Source organism: Gorilla gorilla, chromosome 10 (genome assembly GCF_029281585.2).
Source record: "Gorilla gorilla gorilla isolate KB3781 chromosome 10, NHGRI_mGorGor1-v2.1_pri, whole genome shotgun sequence".
Classification (NCBI taxonomy): domain Eukaryota; kingdom Metazoa; phylum Chordata; class Mammalia; order Primates; family Hominidae; genus Gorilla; species Gorilla gorilla.
In genome coordinates this window covers 32,718,730-32,736,466 of record NC_073234.2, presented here as the reverse complement: position 1 = coordinate 32,736,466, position 17,737 = coordinate 32,718,730, and the positions used below count along the sequence as shown (strand labels likewise).

The window sequence follows — 17,737 nt, the reverse complement described above, 5'->3', positions numbered from 1 at the left end:
ACAATAGCCACATTAAATTAACAAGTAAGAAAAGCTATTTTATTTTACCCACAATTGTCCCTCCTGCAAGCTGACATAGCTCAGCAAAATTGGGTGAAAACTTCTAATACATGACTTTGACCTTGGGAAGGAAAAAGGAAGAACCAAACTTACATTCAATGCTGAAAGGATTCCTGCAAGTTGAAATTAAAAGACACTAGAGAATACTTGAAGTGATATAAAGAAACAAAGATCTCAGTAACAGTAAATATATGAGAAATTATAAAAGCTAGTATTATTGTAATAAGAGTTTGTAAATCTATTTTATATTTTCTACATAATTAAAGAGATTAATGCATTTTTTAGAAAAACAATTATTCTTGAAAGCAGTATTACTGCAACTTTGGTTTATAACTCCACATTTTATTTTGTACATAATTTAAGAGACTAATGCATTTAAAAAATTGTTGGTTTATGTTTTGGACACACAATGTAATTTTGTGACATCAGCAACTGTAAGAAGTGGTGAAAGGGATGTAAAGGGGAAAAGATTCTGTATATAGTGAAGTTAAGCAGGTATAAATCCAAATTAGTGTGTTTTAGCTTTAGAATTTTAAATCTAATTCCTATGTTAACCACACAAAAGATAGTTACAGAATATACACAAAAGAAAATGAGAAAGAAATTTGACTATTTCACACACAAAAAAATTAAATAAAAACAAAGGAAAAGAGTATTGCAGGAAATTCAGACAAGCAAGCTATAAGTCTTACAGAAAACACACTTTAAAATGACAGAATTAAGTTTATCTTTTATAGACAGCCTTAAAAAAAAGAAAATTTTGACATATGCTACAACATAATAAATCTTGAGGACATTAGGCTAAATAAAATAAGTCACTCACGAAAAAAATACTGTATGATTCTAGTTGTATGTAGTACTTAGTGTAGTTAAAATCATAAGGAAAGAAAGTAGAATGGTAGTGGCCAAGGGCTATGGGAAGGGAGTAATGAAGAGTAATTTTTGACGGGCTATAGAGTTTCAGTTTTGCAATATGAAATAAGATCTGGAGATAACTGTTTGATAATGAAGGCACAGCAATATGAAAGCACTTAATATTCTTGAACTGTACTCAAAAATGGTCAAAAGAATACATTTTATGTTATGTATATTTTACCACAATAAAAGAGAAAGAAAAATCACACTCAACCAACTAGGATGAGGAGTAAATTACCTTAACATAATAAAGGCCATATATGAAAAATGCATAGCTAGCATCACACTCAATGGTGAAAATTGAAAGCTTTTTCTCTAAGATCAGGAATAAAACAAGAATATTCACTCTCACCTGTGTTCTATTAAACTCAGAAATGAAAGTCCTAGCCTCAGCAATTAAGCAAGGGGGAAAAAAAGACCTGCATCTAAAAGGGAGAAGTAAAATTATCTTTGTTTACAGATATAATCTCATATATAGAAAACACTAAAGACTCAACAAAAATATTGTTAGAACTAATAAACAATTTCAGCAAAGCTGCAGGATACAAAATCAATAGACAAAAAATCGGTTGCATTTCTATACACTACAAAATAATAATCTGAAAAGAAAATTAAAAAAACAATTCAATTTATGATAGCATCAAAAATAATAAATTACTTAGGTATAAACTTAACCAAAGAAGCAAAAGACTTGCACACCAAAAGCAAAAAAAAATGCTGAAATAAATAAGAAGAGAGTAATGCTGCAAATCAATACAAAAAAAGCTATAAGATATTTCATGTTCATGGATTGCAAGACTTAATATTGCTAAAATGATCATGGTACCCAAAGCAATCTGCAGATTCAATGCAATCCCTATCAAAATCCCAACAGCATGTTTTAGAGAAATGGAGAAAAAATTCTAAAATTCCTATGAAATCTCAAAGGGCCTCCAATAGCTAAAACAATTTAATACAATGCTGGAGGGCTCATACTCTCTGATTTGAAAACATATCATAAAGTGATAATAATCAAAACACTATGGTGTTTTGCATACCCACATGTAAAAGAGTAAAGTTGAACCTTTACCTTACACCATATATTAATACAAAAGTTATCTCAAATATATCAAAAAGGTATCTCAAATCTGATACATCTTTACTATCAGATTAAAGTTATATCTGTAAGACATGAGACTGTAAATCTCCTAGGAGAAAGCATAGAAGAAAACCTTCATGATGCTGGATTTTGCAATGATGTCTTGGATATGACACCAAAAACACAGGCAACAAAGGCAAAAATAAGCAAATGGGACTACATCAAACTTAAAAACTCTTTTATAGCAAATGTAATAATCAAAGGAGTTAAAAGGTAACCTATGGAATGGGAGAAAATATTTACAAACCAAATACCTAATAAGGAGTTAATGTGTAAAGAACTCGTACAAGTCCCAACAATAACAAAAATCAAATATCTAAAAAAATTATCGAATGATTTGAATTGTCATTTCCCCAGGGAAAATATATAAGTGTCCATTAAGCTTATGGAAAGATGTTCAACATCACTAATCATCAGGAAAATGCAAATTGAAACCATAATGAGATATGATCCCACATATCTTTTTATTAAAAAATATAAGTCATGGTGAGGATATGGAGAAATTGGAAACTTTGTGCACTGTTGGTGAGAATGTAAAATGGCACAGCCATTATGGATAACAACAAGGACATTCCTCAAAAAATCAAAATAAAATTATTATATAATCCTGCAATTCCATTTCTGTGTGTGTACCCAAAAGAATCGATAAAAAAAGCTTGAGGGATGATTTGTATACAAATGTTCACTGCAGCATTATTCATAAAAGCCATAAACTGAAAGCAACCTAAATGTCAATCAATGAATGAATACAAAAATATGATGTTTACATACAATGGAATGTTATCCAGCTTTAAAAATAATGGAATTTTGTCATATGCTACAACATGGATAACCCTCAAGGACATTATGCAAAGTGAAATAAGCCTGTCACAAAAAAGAGAAATACTGTTTGATTCTAACTACATGAGTTAACTAAAGTAATCAAACTCCTAGAATCAGAAAGAGGAACAGTCATTTACGGGGAAAGAAGAGAGGAAGAGTGGAGTTGTTGTTCAACGATCACGGAGTTTCAGTTTTGAAAAATAAAAAATTATAGAGATCTGTTGTGCAACAGTTTGTATATAGTTAACACTACTGAATTGTACACTTAAAATGACTAAGATAGCAAATTGTATATGTTCTTTACCTCAATTAAAAAAGGCATTCTTAGTAAGATTAACTGTGATTTTTCATTAGAAACCATGGAAAAAGTGGAATGATATTTTTAAAGTGCTAAAAGAAAGAGTCCTGTCAACCAAGAATTCTGTATGTGCCAAACTTTCTTTAAAAAGATGAAGGGAAAATTTAAATGTTCCCAGATAAACAAAAGCTGAGAAAGTTCACTACTAGTAAATCCACTCTACGAAAACATGACTTTCACCTTTATGAGGGCTTCCAGCTAAAATAAAAGGATGCTATACAGTAACTTTTACCTACACAAAGAAATAATAATACTATTAAAGATAACTAAATAGATAAATATAAATATTTACTTTGTAATACAACTAAAATACATACTATTGTATTTTTTATTTGTGGCTTTTTTCTTCATAATTTAAAAGTAAAGTACATAAAGCAATAATTAGAATTTTTTTATAATTTTGAAGTTGAATTTATATTAATTCAAACTACATTGTGATAAATTTAGGATATTAATTATAATTCACAGGATAAGAACTAAGAAAATAATAAGACTATTGGAATGTAAAATGATAAGGGAATCAAAAATGGGATACTAAACAAAATCAATTAAACATAAAAGAAGGCAGTAATGAAAGTACTAAGAAACAAAAAAGGTATGAGAATTTCTTTAAGTAGCAAAATAGAAATAGTAAGTTTTTTTATATCAGTAATTAAATGTGAATTGATTAAACTAATCAATTAAAAAGCAGACTGTCAGAATTTATTTTAAAAAATCCAAATATATATTTTTTATAAGTAAATCGACATAGGACTCACATTAACTCCAACAATGAAAGTAGCCTAAAAGTGAAATAATTAAAAAAAAAAGAGAGATTTCATGCTCATTGTAACCAAGAGTAAGCTAAGGTAGCCATAATAATGTCAGAAAAAATAAACATGTTTACAAAAAGTAAAGAAGGACATTGTATGTTGGTAAAAGAGGCAATATATATAGAAGACTTAACAATTGTAAACATATATGCATGTAACAACAGAGTCCTAAATCATATGCAGTCAAAACTGAAAGAATTAGAGAGAGAAATAGGTTGTTCAATAACAATAGTTGGATGACTCAATGTTCTACTTTCAATTATAACTAGAAAAAACTAGACAGGGATCAATATGGAAATAGAAGACTGAACAATATTCCACACAAGAACAGCAGGATAAACATTGTTCTCAAGTGCACATGAAACATATTTTGGGACAGGTCATATAATATTATGGCATATTGATATTGTTTTTAAAATGGAAAATAACAAGGGCTGGCAAGGACATGGAGAAATTTGAACCCTAATGCATTGCTGGTGAGAATGTAAAATGGTAAAGGTGCTGTAGAAAATAGTCCCATGGTTCCATAAGAAGTTAAACATCAAATCAATATGCGACCCAGCATTTCCACTCCTGGATATATAACCCATATAACCCAAAGAATTAAAAACTGGTGTATCAGTCAGAATTCTGAAGAGAAACAGAACCAACAGGATATATAGTGAGTTATATAAAAAATAATTTATTATGGTAATTGGTTCACATGATTATAGAGGCTAAGATGTTTCATATTATGATGTCTGCAAGCTGAAGAACCAGGAAGGTGAGTGTTGTTATTCAATATGATTGGGGCCTGAGAAGCAGGGAAGCCAATGGTGTATGTCTCTGGAGTTTAAAGGTCCAAGAATTGGAGTTCTAGTGTCTGAGACAGAAGACGAGTGCCCAAGCTCCAGAAGAAAGAGCAAATTCCTCTTTCTTCTTCCTTTTTGTTCTATACACACCCTGAATGGATTAAATGATGCCCATTCCCATTGATGAGGGTGGATCTTCCTTTCCAGTCCATTGATTCAAATGCCAATCTCTTCCAGAAACACCCCCATAGACATATTGAGAAATAGTCCTTTACCAGCTATCTGGATATCTTTTAACTCAGTCAGGTTGCCACCGAAAATAAACCATCACAACAGCTGTTCAGATAAAAAATGTGTACACAAATGCTTATAACGGCACTTTTCACAATGGCAACAAAGTGGAAACAACCAAGAGGTTCATCACCTGAGGAACAAATAAACAGAATATGGTACATCCATACAATGTAATGCTATTCAGCCATGAAAAGAAATGAAATACTAATCCCTGCTACAGTATGGATGAACACTGAAAATATTATGCTAAGTGAAAGAAGGTTAAAAAAAAAGGTCACACACGTGTAATGTAATGTGAAATATATATAACAGGTCAATCCATAAAGACCAAAAACACAAGCTTAACGGATATTCACTCTCCTTTGTGGGTGATGAGAATGATCTGGACCTATTTAGCGGTGATGGTCGCATAATATTGTGTCTGCACTAAATGTTTCAGATTACGATGGTGAATATTACGCAAACTTCACCACAAAAAAGTGTTGGGAGAAATTTTATCTTTAAAAGGTAAATTTATGAAATATAAAATTAAAAATTTGAGTCCCATAAAATATGATTCACTAGCATCTACATCAAATTTGGTATACTATACTTTTTTCAGTTGCATGTAAAATATGTATATATATATTAATATTCTGGCATAAATCATATAAACTTTTATCCAAATTTACATTCTTTGATCCAAATGCCAAAAGCATTGAAAATATTTTTAAATAAAAACTTCATGAACACATAAAGAACAATAATTTGACAGGAGGAGAGAAAACAAAAACTAAAAAAATAGCCTATTTTAAAAAGCACTAAGTAATTAAAAGGGAAAGAATTCAGAAAATTGGATAATTCTTTAACAAAAATTGGTGAGAAAGATGTTTTCGTATTAGTTAATATTATTTAATATAGTGTAATAATCATGGTTTTATAGTTGTTCCTATGTTGTGTGTATGCGTATGTTATTTTCCATATGAATTTTGCTATAAATAATGTCCAGAAGATAGTACTCTAGAGTTACCTATGCTGGAAAGTTTCCAATGTTAACAAATGGAGAATGTTTACATTTAATATCTTACTTTTGTCTAATTACATCCAAATTTACCCTCTTACAGTGCTCCATCATTAAAATGCATTTCAAAGATTCAGCAAATAAAAATTTGGTTAGAATAAAAATGTAGATGATATAAAAATTATTATTTCAATTAAACTGAAAATTGGATGAATGCTTAGCCTTGGACCATACTTTAGAATGGTACTCAAATCACCTCACGCATCACCTTGAGGATGGCCACGTGAGGAAAATACTGAGGAAAACATTTGAATGTAAACTGGGTCTGTCCATAATTTATATTTCACAGTCTTAAGAGAAATATTGAAAATGTTTTTATTTCTATCTCAGTATTATCAAATTCATTGCACATGGTTTAATGAGTTTATGATAGCTTTAAATTTTAGAAAATTCAATGCAGGCATTTTGTTTTAAACCTTATCATAGAATTTGAAGTAGATATTATTTTATTCAGTTTGCACTTTTTCGTTAAGATACATAAATCCAAGATATCCAAGTAAAAGTCTTAATTCTTCAGCCTTATAAGACGTCTCTTATTTTAAAATACCTCAAGGCCTAGGAGATAGAGCAAGACTCCGTCTCAAGAAAACAACAACAACAAAACCCCTCAATGCCCTATTTGTGCACTGTGGAAATTCTAGAAGACTTTTAATATGTTTAAAAAAATGTAGTTGTAGGAGAAAAATAAAAGGTTATATTTCTCTTCATCTGCCCTGCAGCCTACTTTTCCAACCTGCAGCCTATGTTCTTGACCATACTTCTTGGTCCCGCAGTTATTTGTCATCTCATCTTGACCACCACTTCATTTTATTTGTCATATTCCATAGCATCTTTAATAGAGATCTGTTCATGTGATCATCTTTTACTAAAGATTTGGAGCACACTGCAGAAAAGGAGACGACTAAAAGTTAAATACTGATTATCACTGTTCTTGTGATATTCATTATATAGTCTTTGATACGTTACCCTTGCTCTCCTAAGCCTTGGACACTCTTCAGTCATAGAACCCCTTGCTACAAAGCTATCCAAAGAAACTTATAATTTGTTTTACTTATTCTGCATACAAATTCAGCTCTAACTTTACTTTGCCTATGTTTGCCCTGAGGCTAAGGTTGTGGGAGTGGCGATGCTCATTGCTATATACTTGAATGACCTCTAAAGTGCTTTGCTAAAGGAACAACTCTCTCTCCCAAGATGAATTAAGACTCATTTAAGCCGCTACCAATTTTCTTAAATGTATATTAAAGAGTTGTTTTTCCCCTTTCCCATTATAAGGGCAGATAACCTTAATTTAAAGTTTTAATGTATTTTCCTTCACTTCTAATTAATTAATCCTTCCGGAGGAATGACATATACTTTTGAAAAAGAGACTTTTGTATTTGCCTTACAGTTAAAAAAAAAAAAATCCCCATTGAGCTATCGTATTTTCTAGTCCACAAATTAAACGTGTTTTTTAAAAACTTAGAAAAGCAATACATGTTGTTGGAAGAAGAAAACATACAACAAAAACAGAATTAAGAAGTAAGTCACTCTGATACTGATAGCTATTGCTTTTATCATCATTCTCAAAGGCAGCTACTATTATCAATTTCTTGTATATGTCTAGATATTCTGGATATATACATTTATTTACAACATCATCTAAAATTTTTAATAAGCTTTACATAGTGTTTTCCTTCACTTTTTTTTTTTTGCTTAGCCTTTTATTTTCAGTATCATTTCATATAAATAATACAGCTCTAATGTTTGATATGGCCATAGAGTATTCATTCATATGAATACAGTGTGATTTATTTATTTAGTCTTCTACAGGCTTACTTTGTCATTGTTCCTGGCATATTGCTACTATACACAGCAAAGCAATATACGTCCTACATACACTGAGCACATGTACCATTAGAACTGCAAGATAACCCTAGAAGTAAATTGTTGGTTTAAAACAAAAGTACATTTTACATTTAGGCATACAATGCAAATAAATCTTTCAATGATTTTTTTACCAACTTACATTCAATCACTATGCTTATTTCTTAGGATACAATAGAAGTAATAGCTATCCTTTTGCAGCTCCTAAAAGGCAACAAATGAAGTGATTAAGAGAATGTACTCTCAATGTAATGCCTGAATTTGAATTCTGTCTCTGCTATTTTGTGACCTTGAACAATGTATTTAAGTTTTTCTGTGCCTTAGATGTTTTTCATTCATACAGTAGTATTACTAATAATAGAACTTACTTTTTAGGTTGCTACAAGAATTATAATTAATTAATGTATAAAGTACATTAAAACAATGCATGGAACCTAGTAAATATCTAATACAAATTAGCTATTATTAACCCAATCTAGAGCACAGACAGACAAATCAAATAAACATAGGAACATATAAAGTTGAAACTGTTATAATCAGTTTGAAGGAGAGGCATTTGTTGATTTCAGAGTCTACAGTATGAATCTTACTATGTCACAAAAGTCAGAGAAAGACTTTTGAAAAATGATTGATGATTCATTTGAGATCTGAAGAATGAGTCAGAGTTAACCAGGTGAAGAATTGCGAGAACATTCTGGGGGAAGAAAATTCTGTCCAAAGGTCTGTGTCAGGGGAACAATTGCCAGTATAGGGAAGTGACTAAAAGAGAGTCACTTCGTTGAAGAGAAAAAACACACAAGGGGGAGTTGTCTCAGATAAACCTGGGGAGGTAGGCGGAGTATGATCCCATATTTATTTTTGTCTTAATGGAAATCTATTGAAAAGTTTGAAGAGTGGGAAAAATCAAGGAAGATTATATGGTGACATAATCAGATTGATTCATCAAAAAGTTATTCTTTATGTATATGGAGAATAAGTTAGAAGGTGGCTCAGTGAAGATGAAGGTGGACTGGTCGGAAGGTAATTATGTTAATGAAAGTGAGAGATAATGGTAGTTTGGACTAAATCAACATGGTAGATGTGCAGAAATGAATGAATTTTTGAATGAATTGACAAGCTTTGGCAATGGGTGGTTTATGAGGTTAATAAAAAGTGAGGAGTAATTTTCAAGGACGTATATTTTAAAAACTAGTCTTGGCCAAGTGCGGTGGCTCACGCCTGTAATCCCAGCACTTTGGGAGGCTGAGGCAGGCAGATTACTTGAGGTCAGGAGCTTGAGACCAGCCTGGCCAAGAGGGTGAAACCCCATATCTACTGAAAATACAAAAATCAGCGTGACTTGGTGTTAGGCACCTGTAATCCCAGCTACTTGGGTGGCTGAGGCAGGAGAATTGCTGTGAACCTGGGAGGCCGAGGTTGCAGTGAGCTGAGATCACACTGCTGCACTCCAGCCTGGGTGACAGAGCAAGACTATCTCAAAAACAAACAAACAAACAAACAAACAAAAAACGAGTCTAGAATCTGACATATCACAGGCACTCAATAGTTTTTGATTTTCCTTTTTTCCTTTCCCTCCCTGACACCCCTGCTTTTTTATAGTACATGTAGAATGGACTCAATTTTTGGATACACATATTTATTTTTAAGTTGTAAACTTTTGTGTTACAAATATTATTATTATTATTATTATTTAGACTAAGTGTTTTAATATAGCCAGGAATATATTCTAGTTAAGATATTTCCTAATAATGTATTGAAACAGTAATCTCCTAATTTCTGACATACCAGAAATCTTGTCTTCTGAAGTTAATGGCACACTATGGTAATCTCAAATTATTTATTATATCCCTGTAGTATATAAGATGCAACAACTCTAATTAAAAAATATTGGCGCCAGGTGCGGTGGCTCACGCCTGTAATCCCAGCACTTTCGGAGGCTGAGGCGGGTGGATTGCCTGAGCTCAGGAGTTCGAGGCCAGCCTGAGCAACACGGTGTACTAAAATACAAAAAATAAGCTGAGCTTGGCAGTGTGTGCCTGTAGTCCCAGCTACTCGGGAGGCTGAGGCAGGAGAATTGTTTGAACCCTGGAAGTGGAGGTTGCAGTGAGCCAAGATCAGGCCACTGCACTCCAGCATGGATGACAGAGCGAGATTCCGTCTCCAAAAAAAAAAAAAAAAAAAATTATTGCCAAATGGAAATAAATAGAAAAAATCTTGAGAAAAATAATAATATCAATAACAGTACATGATTGTTATATGAGCCAGAAATAGTCTTCTAAGATCATCAGATGTATCCTCTTAGCTATTTCTGATGGAACTCTATGGGGCAGATATTATTATTCCCATTTTATACATAAGAAAATTGAGGTACAGTAAAACAACTTAAGTTGTAGGAAACTTCACTGTACCCATAAGTGATGGCACTGGGATTTCAGCCCACGTCTTTGCACTTGCACTCCAATAAGAAGTTTGAAAGCTTTGTTTTTAAAACCACTCTCCTCAATTATGGTAACAGCATTTACTAGCTGTATAACCTTGTGCCTTCATCCTAAAGTTTCACACAGCGACTATAGATAAGAAAATTTATAAAAAGCATTAAGAAAATACCTGTCACATGGTACATGTTAGCTATAAGTAAAATTAAAATGTCAAGAACTATATTTATTTTTGTCATTATTCAAAGTTGCTTATTCATTTGAAAATCTGTTTAGATTTTCTCACTACCAATATTTTACATTAACACATTTCCTTTATTAGGACATTTGGAGTAAGGTTATATTGGGAATTAGTAATTTCTAAGAAATACACAGTCCATAAAACTAAGTTTGCAAAATTTAACTTCACAAAATTCAGCATTGAAATAAGCAACTGAATGATAACTCCCAGTTCCGCGAATCAATAAATGTTTGTAGATCTCTTTAATTTTTGGAGCATAGTTTGCTCACATTCTACAAAAGAATTTAGATGCTTGAGAGAAAGGTGATTTAGACTGCATTTACATGCAGAACTAGTTCAATTATTATGAGGGTCAAGTCATTCAAAACCCTGTTTTGACATAACCTAGATAGCTAAAGTAGTCTTCTTTAAGATGAGTATGGCTTGAGACCTTAAATATTCATCATTAATAAAAATTCCATGACATTTTTCAAAAGAACATTTGCCCAGGTCATTTGACCAGATGCCAAGTTAAATCATTAAGGCATGGCCAACTGCCATTTCATTTTTCTTTTTTTTAACTTAATATCATAGATGTTTTTTAATTTAAAGGAACCTTAGATATCATTTTCCTTGAGCACAGAATTTACAAGTGAGTATCAGAATCTCAGAAAGTGCCTTTTGAACTCTTTAAAAAAAATTCTTTCTGGTATGGGGATATGGTTTTAGAGAAGAGTGTTTCTGAGTTTTTAATACTTAAATTTTGGATAAAATATCCCATTTAAAAATCTTCCAATGAATATGCCAGAGCCATTTTGCTTGTTGTTTTTCTTGCTGTTGGATTGCTTGTTGCTGTTGTTATTTTTAATGAGAAAGATTAAATTGCAACCCATTTGATAGAGTTACTTTGTTGATTTTCTATTTTATCACAATTTCACAGAAACAAATGAAGCATAATTTCTTACTTATCCACACATTTTAATAACCTTTGCCATTTCTCATTAATCAAATGTAGGGTGAATCTTTTCCAATCTGTTTCAGGATATAACAAAGATGGGCTTTGTTTCACATCCCACATAGTACACATTTGTGTTTTGCTATCATAATAGTTTTTTTTATGTTACCTCATCAGTTCTGATAGTTTGCATATTGAAGAAAATTAGTGATACCGAATTGGAATGGTGACTTGATATGATTTTAAAAATTAAACCAGAATTAAGAAATGATTTGAGTAAAGAAATGAAAATGAAGATTGACTTTGAAAACATCCTTTTAACTAAATTCTCACTATCTCATGTGTTAATTTAATATATCCTTCTTGCAATAATAAGAAATATGCTTGTCATCTAGTGGTAAATTGTCTCCGAGTTAGTTTTCCCCCATCTATATTTTGTGATTTTCAATATGTTGAATCTTCAGTGTACAGACAGATGCCTACCAAGTGTCACTTCTCAATATTCATGTTTAAAATGTGATGTTTCTATTCAGCTACATGAAATAGAACCTGGTGAAGTTCTACTCATCTTTAAGGACTCAGATTATATTTTAATCCTTTTCTCATTTCTTCTCCAATTCACAAAAGTAATCTTTCCTACCTCAGATTCCCTTAGAACTTTATGAATATCTATTTATCACAGATTATTTTATAATAATAATAGAGCTAAGATTTATTGAATACTTAAAATGCCAGCCACAGTTATAGGTGCATTAAGTGTGCTATTTTATTTGTTTTTTATTGCTCCGATAACGTGCTTAATTTCTATAGTTTTCAATCAATTGTTGCCACTTACTCCTTCAACAAGAACAACACATGTTCATCTATGTGTGTGACTGTCATACTAGGCATTTATGAGGCTTTGGGACTACACACAAAGATTTTTAAGTAAAATAATAGTGTTCCAACAAAGAACACATTTATATAAACTATATAATAACACAGGACAGTAAATGCCATAAAGAAGGTAAATATAAAACGTTGTGGCTTGGTCGCAAGGTCCTCAGCATTTATGCAGTATCTATTATGTGTCATTACTTTATAGAGTTTAACTATTAAGTTTCTTAACTGTACTAGAGATAAACATCATTAGTCTAATTTTTGATGAAGAAATTGAGATTAGAGAAGTTGAATAATTTTACAAAGTCATATGGCTAGTAAGTGGAGAATAAAAAATAAAATCCAAGTCTTTCTGATTGTATTATGTCAATTGGATTATTTGCTTGAGAGGATTGAGGGAGGCTACAAGGAAGATAATGTGGGATTCTAAGAATAAGAAAGGAAGGGAAGGAAATTCTCAGAAGACTGAATATTCCATGTCAAGTTCAGGCTCTAAATCTACTGTGAGCCTGAATTAGAACTGAGACAACTCCCTTCTGTGGACTTAATGTGGCTGAAGTCTTGCCTTTCAGGAAAACTACTTGAGTTAGTTAAAACAATCAAGATATAAGTTCTATAGATCTGTTTTTCACCTTATTTTACATACATATACATACACACATACACATACACATACATACATATAAAAATATGTGTATGTCTGTGTGTGTGTGTGTGTTAATATAAACAAAACTCTTCTCAACTTCTACTTTAATAATTTCTTTAGTGAACTAAAAGTTATCCAATAGGTCAAATGGTTAATGAATTTTTCAAAAGCTTCTAATTTGCCCTGTACTTGCAAATAAGTCATTAAAAGAATATGATTTCTTGTATACTGATGATCAGGATTTGTTACAGTAAAACAAGTTTACTAATGTGCACAGCTTTGCTCAACCTTTGTTTATTGACTGCTTTGTAAAGCATGTGTTGTTTATTGATTTACTTTTTAACCCAAACACACACATAGACCGGACAAACATACACATGTACTTCTACAACAAAAATAGATGCCAAACACACTGTTACTTTGTTTTCCACTAGAAAAATTACACTTTAGTAGATGAACCAAAAGACCCAACGTTAAAAATAATGATGATAATATGACTGTAAATTACATGAAGAAGGAGCAAGCATTTTAAATAATATATAATTAACTACTCAAGGATTTGTCTTCATACACTGAAAATATCAGTAGTTACAACGATATACCTTTTTGAAAGCGAACCTTTAATGCTTGAAATGTAAGAACCAGAGAATACCAAATATGGGTCACTTCAGGGTTTTATATTGGCAATTATAAAACAAAATTGAACTATACATAGGTAAAGTATATAAAATTAATTGTATTAAGTTTATTTTATTTTATAAAGTTAATTTTGATTTCCATTTACTCATTCCCTCAACAAGTATTTATGAAGTCATAGATATAACAGTAATATTATTAATAATATTCATAATCAGCATTAATTAAACAGATAATATACGGTAGGAACTGTGATAGAAATAGGATAGCGTGAGGAAGAAGATACACAAAATCTCTACAATGAAGGCCAGAACTAAATTTTCTCCCCCATGTATTATTTTGACTTGTTATTAGAGTTCCTTATGAATTTAAGTGTTATGGTTAATTGGAGTTTTTATTAAGAATATTTTCATTATTGAAAATTTTTAATGAAATATTTTTCATGTGTATAGGACAATAAACGCAATTTGACGGTTAAAGACTTTATAATGTCTTATGAAAAAATACTAAACATTAATTTTAAGTAGATAGGTGCTAGTATTCATTACAAAAAATACATATTCAAATTCCGTAAATGTATAAAAAATATAGTTCACCAAAATATGAATCTTTAATTCATCTGCCTTTCTATCAGGTTGCTGTTTTCTCTTGAGAATAAATTTTATGAAATAATCTTAAAGTAATCATATTCTATCATAAATCTACTTATTTGAATTCTGGTTTAGTAGGAGATGATTTAGATCATGATTATTATTTTTAAAGACTATTTTGTATGCAGTAGTTTAACTTTCCAGACAAATGTAAGGAGTATATAAATATTTTTGCAGTACAGTTCATTATGTGATTCTTTGTCTACTAGAGTTACATACGGAATGTACTTTAGGGCATTTCTTATGAATTTATTTCTAGCTTCCGATCAATTTGTAATAAGAGATATTGCTATAGTCTTAGTACTGTGTTACAACGTATGCTTTCTTTGTAATCTAGTGATGCACAGAAGGTCTTCAAACTCAAAGGCTAACTCCTTTGCCAACTTTCGGGTGAAATATCAAATTTATTTTGGAATTTTAATGTTGTCATATGTTTTCAGGCCTTAGTTTGATGAGTATTTCTGAAATTACTTAAATGTATAAATTATTTATACTTTATTATAATTATAATAATTATAAATATTATATTTATAAAATATATTGATTAAATTATTTTATAAATTTACAAAATTATAAAAGTAAATATTATAAATATAATAATTATAATACTTGATTTTAGAATTTATCCAATCTGATCTCTTCTGTAACTGTCTCCTGGCAGCTCAAGAATGAAAAAAAAAAGAGGGAGGGATAATACTGGACAGAAAAAGAACACTGCTAATCCTGTATGGGAAGTATTGCATTTTAATCATTGAATGTAGACAATTAAACATGTAACATTTCGATTTTATTTTAATATATTGTGTTAAAGAATCAGAGGATGTTTAGAAGTTGGACAGGACCCACACTGTTATCTAACATGTTATCTAACAGATAAGGAAACAGATAAGTTGTTGATTAACTAAACAAACGTCACATGGCTAGGGAATGTCTTCCCAGAGATACCTGGACCCTCTTATCTCTGAGTATTCAAGTGCTTTTTCCACTAGACTACATTCTTTCCTGCAGTTAAAAACTACAGCCTTAGCAACTTTAATACCCAGGATAAGACTAGTAACTTTACTCAGCCTTGACCTTCTTTTTCACTCAAGCTTGATGAGAGTAAAGGAAGGACCCCTGCTTTTCAAAGATACATTTCAAATCACCCATTAAGGTTTATACACAAAGCAGTGTTCCAGAAATTACGCTTTGTTGTTAATCCCTAAATTTCAGTTGGAAATTTGGTGGAAAGAAAAATAAAAACAAACAAAAAAAATGTTTCTTTTTATAATAACATAGTCTTGGTAATTTTTACTGTTGAGTGTGAGATAAATGAATGTGTTATTTGTTTAGAAAGATTGCTATATTCAAATGAAGAATGATTTCTCCTCAATAAATACTGTAAGAAATTTAATTGAGATCAAAGAAATAATTATCTTCTATCAGAAGGAATTTTATACCCTCTAAAAGTCCCCATATTTGTGACTAAGCAAAGTGTTTTGTCCAATTAAAAAAATCAGAACCTATTTAATTGCCTCACTCATTGCACTATAACCAGCACAAATTAAGCCTATCTGCCAATTACAAGTATGTGAACATCTTTTAGTATCAAAGAGAATGACAAAATGCTACACTTTAAGGAGTAATAGTTAAGGCCAATTGTGGTTTAATTCGCAGATGACATAACATCCTTGTATTAATTCTCTCTGTGTTTCAGCTGGGTAGTTATCACACATAGATTACTACGCCTCTTGCAGAATGTGAAAGTACAAGTAAACCTGGAGCATTTAACCAAACAACAACAAAAATGACTGGGGGAGGAAAAACCACTTTGCTGAGTGTCAAGCATGCAGCCTTAACCCTACCAAGAGTCTGCATAATTGTAGATGCGACTCATATGGCAACGTGAAGACAGAGAGGAATAAAAACAAATCAAAATTCTACTAGCCTACAACTGTTACACATCTTTTTGTTCATGTTCTCAAGGAATATGCTAATAGAAATTCACACTTCCAAAGACGTAAACCAAGTTAGATTGTTGAATTGTTAAAGAACATTGTATTATATGCTGCACAAGGAAAAATAAAAAGCACGAGGAATGTTTACTTTTAGAAATTTATCAGGTCTGTAAGTATTGTTTTAAAAGGGAAGTCAAAGTTTAATTAAGATGAACAAAACTTTAGGATTATTACTATCTTTGGTTTACACATCTTTACAACTGCCTGCCTAGAGAGAAGGAACTAAATTTGCTGATTAAAGGTGTCTTCTCATATCCAATTAAAAAATACGTTTTTCAAATTATATATCCCTTTGAGTATTGAGTCAGTTCAAATTTTAACCCCCATCAAGACTGTCTTTTTGTTACTCTCCACCTATTCCCTTAAGAGGCAACTAGGTTCAAAGGAGAGTTTGCTTAACATTAGGATATCGAGAGAGAGATAAGCAACCATGAGTCTTTGCCCAGCTCACATATGTGCCAAGTGTTTTCACCTACATTAATGTATTTAATTTAATACAACAAAGTAGATATTAGAATTTCCATGCTGCTGGTAAGAGAACAGAGTCTCAGAAAGGTTAAATATTTACTTACCTAATACTCGTTAATCTATATCGAGTGCATGTCATTTGACAGATGCTTCAAAGTTCTATTAATGTATGTTAAATAATTTAAATCCGCAACAGTCCTATGATGTAGATTCTCATATTATTCCCATTTTAAAGATGAAGAAACAAAGGCACAGAGAGATTAAGTATATTGCTTAAAGCTACAGTGATATATTTCAGGCGAACCAGGATTCGAACTCAAGCAGTCTGGAACCAAAGACAACATTATTAACCTTCACCGCCTCTACAAAATACACTGGAAGCTCACAAATTCAGATGGACTAAAAGTGTAATTGAATCTATAGTACTAAAGAAACAACATATTATCCCCCACATTGTTTTTCAAAATAGTGTCATATATTCCACTGCAGCTAAGATGAGTTAACATTTAACTGTCATCTTTGCCTGCCAGTAACTGATTAGCATGCCTGATCTTTCTCTCCGGTTATAAGAAGAGCTCCTACGTAGCCTGAGATAGTGGAAGTGTTTCTCATGTCATCACCTACCACATGCGTGGATTCCTGTAATGCTAATATACCAGTATGATTTTATTGGTATGCTTAAAGAAACTGAAATGCAAGAATGCAAATGGAGTTGCAGCCTACCACAAATTTAGC

At 31.5% G+C, this 17,737-nt stretch overlaps 1 long non-coding RNA gene across 1 annotated transcript; it reads left to right on the top strand.

Moving 5' to 3' along the window:
* Positions 1–11,255: 11,255 nt before the first annotated feature.
* Positions 11,256–16,337, top strand: LOC134756511 (uncharacterized). The gene is made up of 3 exons (XR_010129241.1): positions 11,256–11,423; positions 15,199–15,262; positions 16,234–16,337. It is a non-coding gene; the product is annotated as an uncharacterized lncRNA (long non-coding RNA).
* The last annotated feature ends 1,400 nt before the right edge of the window (positions 16,338–17,737 follow it).